Source organism: Coregonus lavaretus (genome assembly GCF_964263955.1).
Source record: "Coregonus lavaretus genome assembly, chromosome: 3".
NCBI classification, from domain to species: Eukaryota; Metazoa; Chordata; class Actinopteri; order Salmoniformes; family Salmonidae; genus Coregonus; species Coregonus lavaretus.
The window spans coordinates 13,201,522-13,209,878 of NC_139990.1; positions in this window are offsets into that span (position 1 = coordinate 13,201,522).

Sequence of the window (8,357 nt, forward strand, 5' to 3'; positions counted from 1 at the left end):
CCGTTGGTCGATCCTCCATATTCTGTATGACTATGATTAATTACTCTACTACTACATTGTGTGTCTGTGTGTGGTGTGTATTGTCCGTTTATGTTACTTGTTCCGAGGAATACTCTATCTGATATAGCAAATAAAACAATGCACAGCTGATATTGCACAGTAATGTAGGGTACTGTGAACCATAAAGTGAACCGTGTTGAAGCTAATGTTAAACATGATATTTGGTGGGTTTCTAACATGTTCAAGGTCTTTCTCTCTGAACCCTTGTCTGGCCTGGAGAGGAGTGGAGCGTTAATCTAGTTTTTTGCTGCGTCAAGACAAAGTTGGCTCTGCGAGTGGATGGATCTCCTCTCAGTCTTTCTCTCTTAATGAAGGGAGTGACTCAGCTGTGTGTTAGTAGTTTATAGTCCATCAGGGCCTTGGTCTGACCCCTAGGGTTAACTCTGATGGTATGGACCACAGATTATATTTCTATGGTATGGATGTACTCTCTGGCCAAGCCCCGAGCTCCCTCCACAGACGGTTCATGGCAATGTGGTTTATACAATGTATAGTGATATTATAGAGAATGTTTAAAAACTCTGAAGGCCCTGTGAAGAGCCATTGGACAATGTGATGCATGAATAGAAGAAGTGATGCAAGCTACTGTACCATAGAAATACAAACTACTGTACTCCCCCCCCCCCCCCCCCATCTCTCTCTCTCTCTCTCTCTCTCTCTCTCTCTCTCTCTCTCTCTCTCTCTCTCTCTCTCTCTCTCTCTCTCTCTCTCTCTCTCTCTCTCTCGCTCTGTTCACTTGGATCAGTTATTCTCCATGTGCAGTAGTGAGATAGGCAGGGCTCTACGCTGACCTTTTTTACAAGGAGCATGTGTGCGCCTAAGTTGAACATTTTTAAGAGTACAAAAATAAATTTAGGAGCACAATGAAAAAATAATTGCAGTAACAAGACGTTTTCTTTGTAGTAATGGTGCAAGCATGACGGTCATGAATTCTCCATGGCACTCAGGGGCTGTGGTACAGTGAAGTAATCAATACAACAATTATCATCTGGGTGATTTATTTCTAGGAGCACTGGTGCACCTAAATAGAAATTCCAGATCGTACAGCTAAATATTTAGGCGCATATGCAAATAAAATGATCGCACTGTAGAGCCCTGATAGGGGAGTAAAGAGGAGTCCTGTCCACCAGATGATGGAGTCCTGTCCACCAGATGATGGAGTCCTGTCCACCAGATGATGGAGTCCTGTCCAGCAGTTGATGGAGTCCTGTCCAGCAGTTGATGGAGTCCTGTCCAGCAGTTGATTCTGTGTTTGCTGGGTTGTTTCCAAAGCTCATTCTGTTTCTCTCTGTTATGACAGTGTTGAAGTGTGTGTGTGTGTGTGTGTGTGTGTGTGTGTGTACTGTCCACAAGCGGTCAGACGAGGCCAGGGGAGATAAGAACAGTCTAATCACTAATCCCCCAGATTGGTGTGTGTGTGTTTGTGGGTGTGTGTGTAGGCCAACAATGTTGTTCCCTATATAAAGTCATACAGTGATTGTATAGGACCTAATGGATATCATGGTGTTGTTGTTCCCTGTATAAACTGCAGTGATTATATAAAGATAGAGCAGGTTGTTACGATCAGTTCCCTGGAGAGCGAGCGGTGGACCAGACCTGAAAGTGCGCATGGCAGCAGATATTTTCTCACCTTCACAAAGCTAGAGGAGAGGGACACAATGACCCTCCCCATGGTGGGGTGGGGGAGGGGAGAGAGGCAGAGGGAGGTGTGCCCGTGTGTCTGTGAGTGTGTGTATGTCTCACCGTGTGTTTGTGACACTGTGTGCGAGTGTATAAGAGCGTACATGTGTGTTTCTCTGTGTGTGTGAGCTGTGCTTTTTGAGCTCAGGAGGGGAGAAGAGGGGAGACTAACTACCTACCCAAGCTCTCAGTTCTTCTTTGTCTGACTACCCCTCTTCTCCTCCTCTCCTCTCCTCTCCTCTCCTCTCCTCTCCTCTCCTCTCCTCTCCTCTCCTCTCCTCTCCTCTCCTCTCCTCTCCTCTCCTCTCCTCTCCTCTCCTCTCCTCTCCTCTCCTCTCATCTCCTCTCCTCTCCTCTCCTCCTCTCTTTTCTTCTCCCCTCCTCCTATAATGACTATATATGGGTTGTGTTGTAATTAGCAGCTGGGTGAGGTTAATGATTGTCAGCCCTTCTCTCTCTCTGTTATGCTCCATCAGAGTGTGTGTGTGCGTGCGTGTGTGCTTGCGGGTGCTTGCGCGTGTGCCATGCTGCTGTGAATAAGAGGGTTGCCATAGTGGCAGAGGGTGACATGCACTCCTTTTGTTGTCTACTTCCTTTGGGATGTGTAGTTATAGAGGGACTGAAGAAGAGACCAGGATGCCATTGTATGGCAGGCCATAATGACATCACCAGAGAGACAGAGACTCCGGTTGTTTCTCTCATCAACAAAGGCCGTAAAGGAGACAGACACAAAGGCAGACAGAAGCTGATAAAGACAGACATCAAAACAGACACATATACGTACACATGCCCTTTGCTTTTTGAGGATTCAATAGCTCCGCCACTGCTTTTGAGATAAGGGCCTCTGATTTGTTCTGAGAATGAATATCAAAACTAAAAAACCTGGGGTAAAATATTTGAAGATGAACCCAGTGAAGAGTAGGTTATCTCACTCTCTATGCCCTCTATTGAAACAGAAACGACAGGAAACATTTCTCTGAATGTCTCAGAATGATTTATGCCCCAAGCCAAATCACCCTGGAACTGTGGGTTATCAAGGCGTTTCTTTAAGGACACCGTTCATAACCGTATCAGCCATACATTATAGCTAATTTTTCAATTGGAATTGAAATAAAAATGAAATAACTCATTTTCTTTGCGCTGCACAATCTGACCCTGTTTGGATGAATAATCCCTTTGCTTTAATGTGTTTAATTGAGACTAATATGAAGTGATCTGATAAGGCCGGGCTCTCTCTCTCCCGACGGGGCCAATTGAAAAACTGAAGAAGGGAGTAAGAGAGAAGAAGAAGAAAGGAAGAATGGGCAATTCCACTCCAGGACAGCCCCAAAATATTTAGGGTATCTCAGATTGTTCTGGCAATTCTCACATATAAACTTAATTGGTAGGAAGGATGTTTGACATGCTTTTTACAAACAGTTTTTGAGAAAATGATGATGAAAGTGACAATTGTAGGTACTTTTTTAAAACAAAATCATCAAATATGTTTTAATTCTGAATAAATTCATGTAAAAAATCTAGACAAACTCCATATTTTAGAGCACACTATAAGGAGTATAATGAAACCAATATGTTGTCTGTATCATGTAGCCTAGGCTAGGGTCTTACAGAAGGCATCTATAGGTCTAAAAGGGCCTCAAATGGCCCTTTTCATCATGATTTTCCCAAATGTAAAAAGCATGTCAAACATCCTTCATCCCAATGAAGTTTATATGTGAAAATTCCTAGAACAATCTGAGATACCAAAACAATTTTTCGGGCTGTCCTGGCGTGGAATCGCCCGAATATGATTTTATGGAGAACTAGCCAGGAGCAGGAGTCAGTGGCTTATTTGCTTCCACCTTATTAGACCAGATAAAGAAACAGAGAGAAAGGAGTGACAGAGAAAGGAGTGAAGGAGAGAGAAAGAAGTCATTATCCCTCATACCCTTTACATTAACCCTCATATCACACTGTTACAAAGGGAGAATGTGTTATACAGTTTTAATAATTTTAGGGCTTTTGAAGCCATTTGATGACATTGTTAAACAGAAGACTCAACCCAACATGTCTAGTGCATTTCATGGGAATTACATGATCAGGCATTACAAATTATGTTTCACAGTGCATTCGGAAAGTATTCAGACCCCTTCCCTTTTTCCACATTTTGTTACGTAACATCTCCATAACATCTTGTTTGTAACTTTAGGAGGATGACATCATAGATGACAATGAACAACCTGCAAAGGGTCATGGGAATAAGGTGGTTTTAATAATTGAGCTGCCGTTCACCGTCTATCCTATCAGCACCACGGGTCATATGGGAAATGGGCTGACCGTCTGGCGCCCCGCTACCCACAATTCCCAGCAGAATTGATGTCACAGGAAAATCATTACCCCCCAAAGGTTGTGGTTGGCTAATGCAGCTGTATACGGTTAATGTGGTCCTATCAAAAAGTACTCGAAGGTTCCAAATATGATGTAAATCTAATTAGCATCAGCCCCCACCTCTGACCTCATTTTACATTTCAATTGATCAGATTGCTGCTATCTATCTGGACCCAAAGATATTACCATAATTTGTCTTGGGCGCTCTCTCCGTGCCATTAGACTGAACACAATTAATTTCCCTGCATGGTGAGTGGCTACATTGTCAGAAGTCCCCTTTTCCTCCCTTCTCCTTACAGTGTCTTGAAGTCAAACCTTACAGTACGCTGAATACAACCCTACAGAGAACACTGCAGTCAGTGATATGTGTGGGTTTGAATCTGCTCCTCCTGCGTAAGACTGTATTAGCCTGCTGAGCTAAAGCCTAGGCACTAAGCCACCTCTGTTAACCCATTTGTTCCCAATTTTTCCAGACATGCCACTGCGCAAATATTGTGACCCTATGTCACGACTTCCTCTGAAGCTGCCTCCTCTCCTTGTTCGGGCAGGCTTCGGTGTTCGTCGTCACTGCCCTTCTAGCCACTGCCGCTCCTCATCTCATCATTCCATTGGTTTTGTCTTGTTTATTACACACACCTGGTTCACATCCCCTCATCAGTACCTGTATAAGTGTTCCCTCTACCCCCTTGTCTTTGTGTGTGATTGTTTATTGTGGAGGTTAGATTAGCTCTGTGGAGCTCTTTGTATTTGTATCGGAGGGTTATTTTCACCCTTGTGCTTTGTTGTTTTCCAGTGCGACTGTTTTCCGCACTGGAGTGTTTGACGTATTGCTGCGTACTACTGTGTTTCAGAATAAACCCTTTACTCTGTGATTTGCCCTCCTGCGCCTGACTCCTTCAAATCACTCATCACACCCTAACATGTAATCCAATTACGCACTAATGCCAGATAGTCTAAAATAATGAAAGAAAAAACTCAATGTAGCCTATAGATATAAAAAATATGAAGCTATTGTTTTCTCTTTATTCAACCAGTTTTTTAAGCTGTTGAATACAGACTTCTGGTGTCAAATGTGTCTGTAAAAGTACACCTTGGAGATTTATGCTTGTGGTCTTCTGACCATTTTCAGAAATGATCTGAAACTTCTCTGAATCATACTAGACCCCTTAATAATGCATAATACAGTATATGACTTATTTGTTGATAAGTATAACTGTCACACCCTGGCTCTGGGGACTCTATATGTTGAGCCAGGGTGTGTAGTTTCTATGTGTTTTGTTCTATGTTCACAGTCTAGTTCTTGTATTTCTATGTTGGCCAGAGTGGTTCCCAATCAGAGGCAACGAGTGTCAGCTGTTGCTGGTTGTCTCTGATTGGGAGCCATATTTAAACAGTCTGTTTTCCCTTAGTGTTGTGGGATCTTGTTCCTTTTGGTGTGTTCCGTGTTTGTTGTGTTTAACATAGAACGTCACGTTATCGTTTGTTGTTTTGTTGCTCGTGCATTCATTAAATAAAATAAGTATGTTCGTTCATCACGCTGCACCTTGGTCCACTCACTCTAACGATCTTGACAGAAGATCCCACCATACCAGGACCAAGCAGCGTGTCCAGGAGCAGGCAGCCTGGACATGGGAGGAAGCGCCGGGAAAGGAGCTGGAGAGGTTGGCGATGGCCCAGGTGGGCAAAGTGTGGTCCTGGGAGGACATGCTCGGGGGAAAAGGGCCATGGGCTAAGATTAAGGCCCTGGCGAGAGAGGAGCAACGGCGTCAACAGTGTCATCGTCGGACGGACGAGAGGCAACCCCAAAAATTTTTTAGGGGGGGGGCACACGGCATGGGCGACTGGGCAGCAGGAGGCTGCCACAGGGCGAATTGGGAGGTTGGCAGAGGAGGCCGCCAGGTTACGGGGGCCACTGGTCAAAGAGGGGAAGGAAGGTGTAGAGGCATGGCGAGAGGTACTGGGGTGTGTTACCAGTCCGGTCCGGCCCGTTCCAGATCCCTGCGTAGGGCCAGTGGTGTGTGTCCCCAGTACGGTCCGGTCTGTTCCTGCTCCCCGCACCAAGGTAATGGTGCGCGTCGCCAGCCCGGCCCGGCCTGTTCCTGCTCCTCGCACCAAGCCTACGGTGCGCGTCGCCAGCCCGGCTCGGCCTGTTCCTGCTCCTCGCACCAAGCCTACGGTACGCGTCGCCAGCCCGGCTCGGCCTGTTCCTGCTCCTCGCACCAAGCCTACGGTGCGCGTCGCCAGCCCAGCCCGGCCTGTTCCTGCTCCCCGCACCAAGCTAACGGTGCGCGTCGCCAGCCCAGCCCGGCCTGTTCCTGCTCCCCGCACCAAGCTAATGGTGCACGTCGCCAGCCGGGCCCGGCCTGTTCCTGCCACTCGCACCAAGCCTACAGTGCGCGTCGCCAGCCCGGCCCGGCCTGTTCCTGCCACTCGCACCAAGCCTACGGTGCGCGTCGCCAGCCCGGCCCGGCCTGTTCCTGCCACTCGCACCAAGCCTACGGTGCGCGTCGCCAGCCCGGCCCGGCCTGTTCCTGCCACTCGCACCAAGCCTACGGTGCGCGTCGCCAGCCCGGCCCTGCCTGTTCCTGCCACTCGCACCATGCCTACAGTGCGCGTCGCCAGCCCGGCCCGGCCTGTTCCGGCCACTCGCACCAAGCCTACGGTGCGCGTCGCCAGCCCGGCCCGGCCTGTTCCTGCCACTCGCACCAAGCCTACGGTGCGCGTCGCCAGCCTGGCCCGGACTGTTCCTGCTCCACGCACCAAGCCAGGGGTGCGAGTCGTCAGCCCGGTCCGGCCCGTTCCTGCTCCACGCACCAAGCCAGGGGTGCGAGTCTTCAGCCCGGTCCGGCCCGTTCCTGCTCCACGCACCAAGCCAGGGGTGCGCATCGTCAGCCCGGTCCGGCCCATTCCTGCTCCACGCACCAAGCCAGGGGTGCGCGTCGTCAGCCCGGTCCGGCCCGTTCCTGCTCCACGCACCAAGCCAGGGGTGTGCGTTGTCAGCCCGGTCCGGCCCGTTCCTGCTCCATGCACCAAGCCAGGGGTGCGCATCATCAGCCCGGTCCGGCCCGTAGCTGCTCCACGCACCAAGCCAGGGGTGCGCATCGTCAGCCCGGTCCGGCCTGTTCCTGCTCCACGCACCAAGCCAGGGGTGCGCATCGTCAGCCCGGTCCGGCCCGTTGCTGCTCCACGCACCAAGCCAGGGGTGCGCATCGTCAGCCCGGTCCGGCACGTTTCTGCTCCACGCACCAAGCCAGGGGTGTGCGTCGTCAGTCCGGCACAACCAGTGCCTGGGTCACCGGTGCCTGGTCAGGTACCGGTCAGCTGCTCCACACCGGAGCTGAAGCAATCCGCTCCTACGATGTCCAGTCCAGCTCCAGCCAGCGGGGCCAGACCGGACCAGGGGCGCTACGGGGGGATTATTGGAAGGTGGTGGGCAAGCCCAGAGCCGGAACCGCCTCCGAGGAGGAATGCCCACCCAGCCCTCCCCTGTTTGGTTTATGTGGAGGCGCGGTCGCAGTCCGCGCCTTTTGGGGGGGGTACTGTCACACCCTGGCTCTGGGGACTCTATATGTTGAGCCAGGGTGTGTAGTTTTTATGTGTTTTGTTCTATGTTCACAGTCTAGTTCTTGTATTTCTGTGTTGGCCAGAGTGGTTCCCAATCAGAGGCAACGAGTGTCAGCTGTTGCTGGTTGTCTCTGATTGGGAGCCATATTTAAACAGTCTGTTTTCCCTTAGTGTTGTGGGATCTTGTTCCTTTTGGTGTGTTTCGTGTTTGTTGTGTTTAACATAGGACGTCACGTTATCGTTTGTTGTTTTGTTGCTCGTGCATTCATTAAATAAAATAAGTATGTTCGTTCATCACGCTGCGCCTTGGTCCACTCACTCTAACGATCTTGACAATAACTTTAACTTAAACTTTAAACTTTAAAGCACAAGCATTTTGTTCTCTCACTATTGTGACCAATGGGATTAAATGGATTAAGTGACTTTCACAGTAAAAGTACCATCCGTTACGCACACTTACCTCAAGCCTCAATTATATATCACTCCAAATAATTACTAGTATTAGATTAGATACATCTGCGGTTAGAGCATGGCATGCATATATGTTACAGTAAGTGCTATATCTGAACAAACATTCAGCAGAGGTCTCCTCCCTTCTGTGCAGTTACTTTCTTGTTTAATACAGCCCTGATGGAGAATAGAGAGAGAGAGCGAGAGGGCTGCAGCTAGTCTCAATTATAACGATT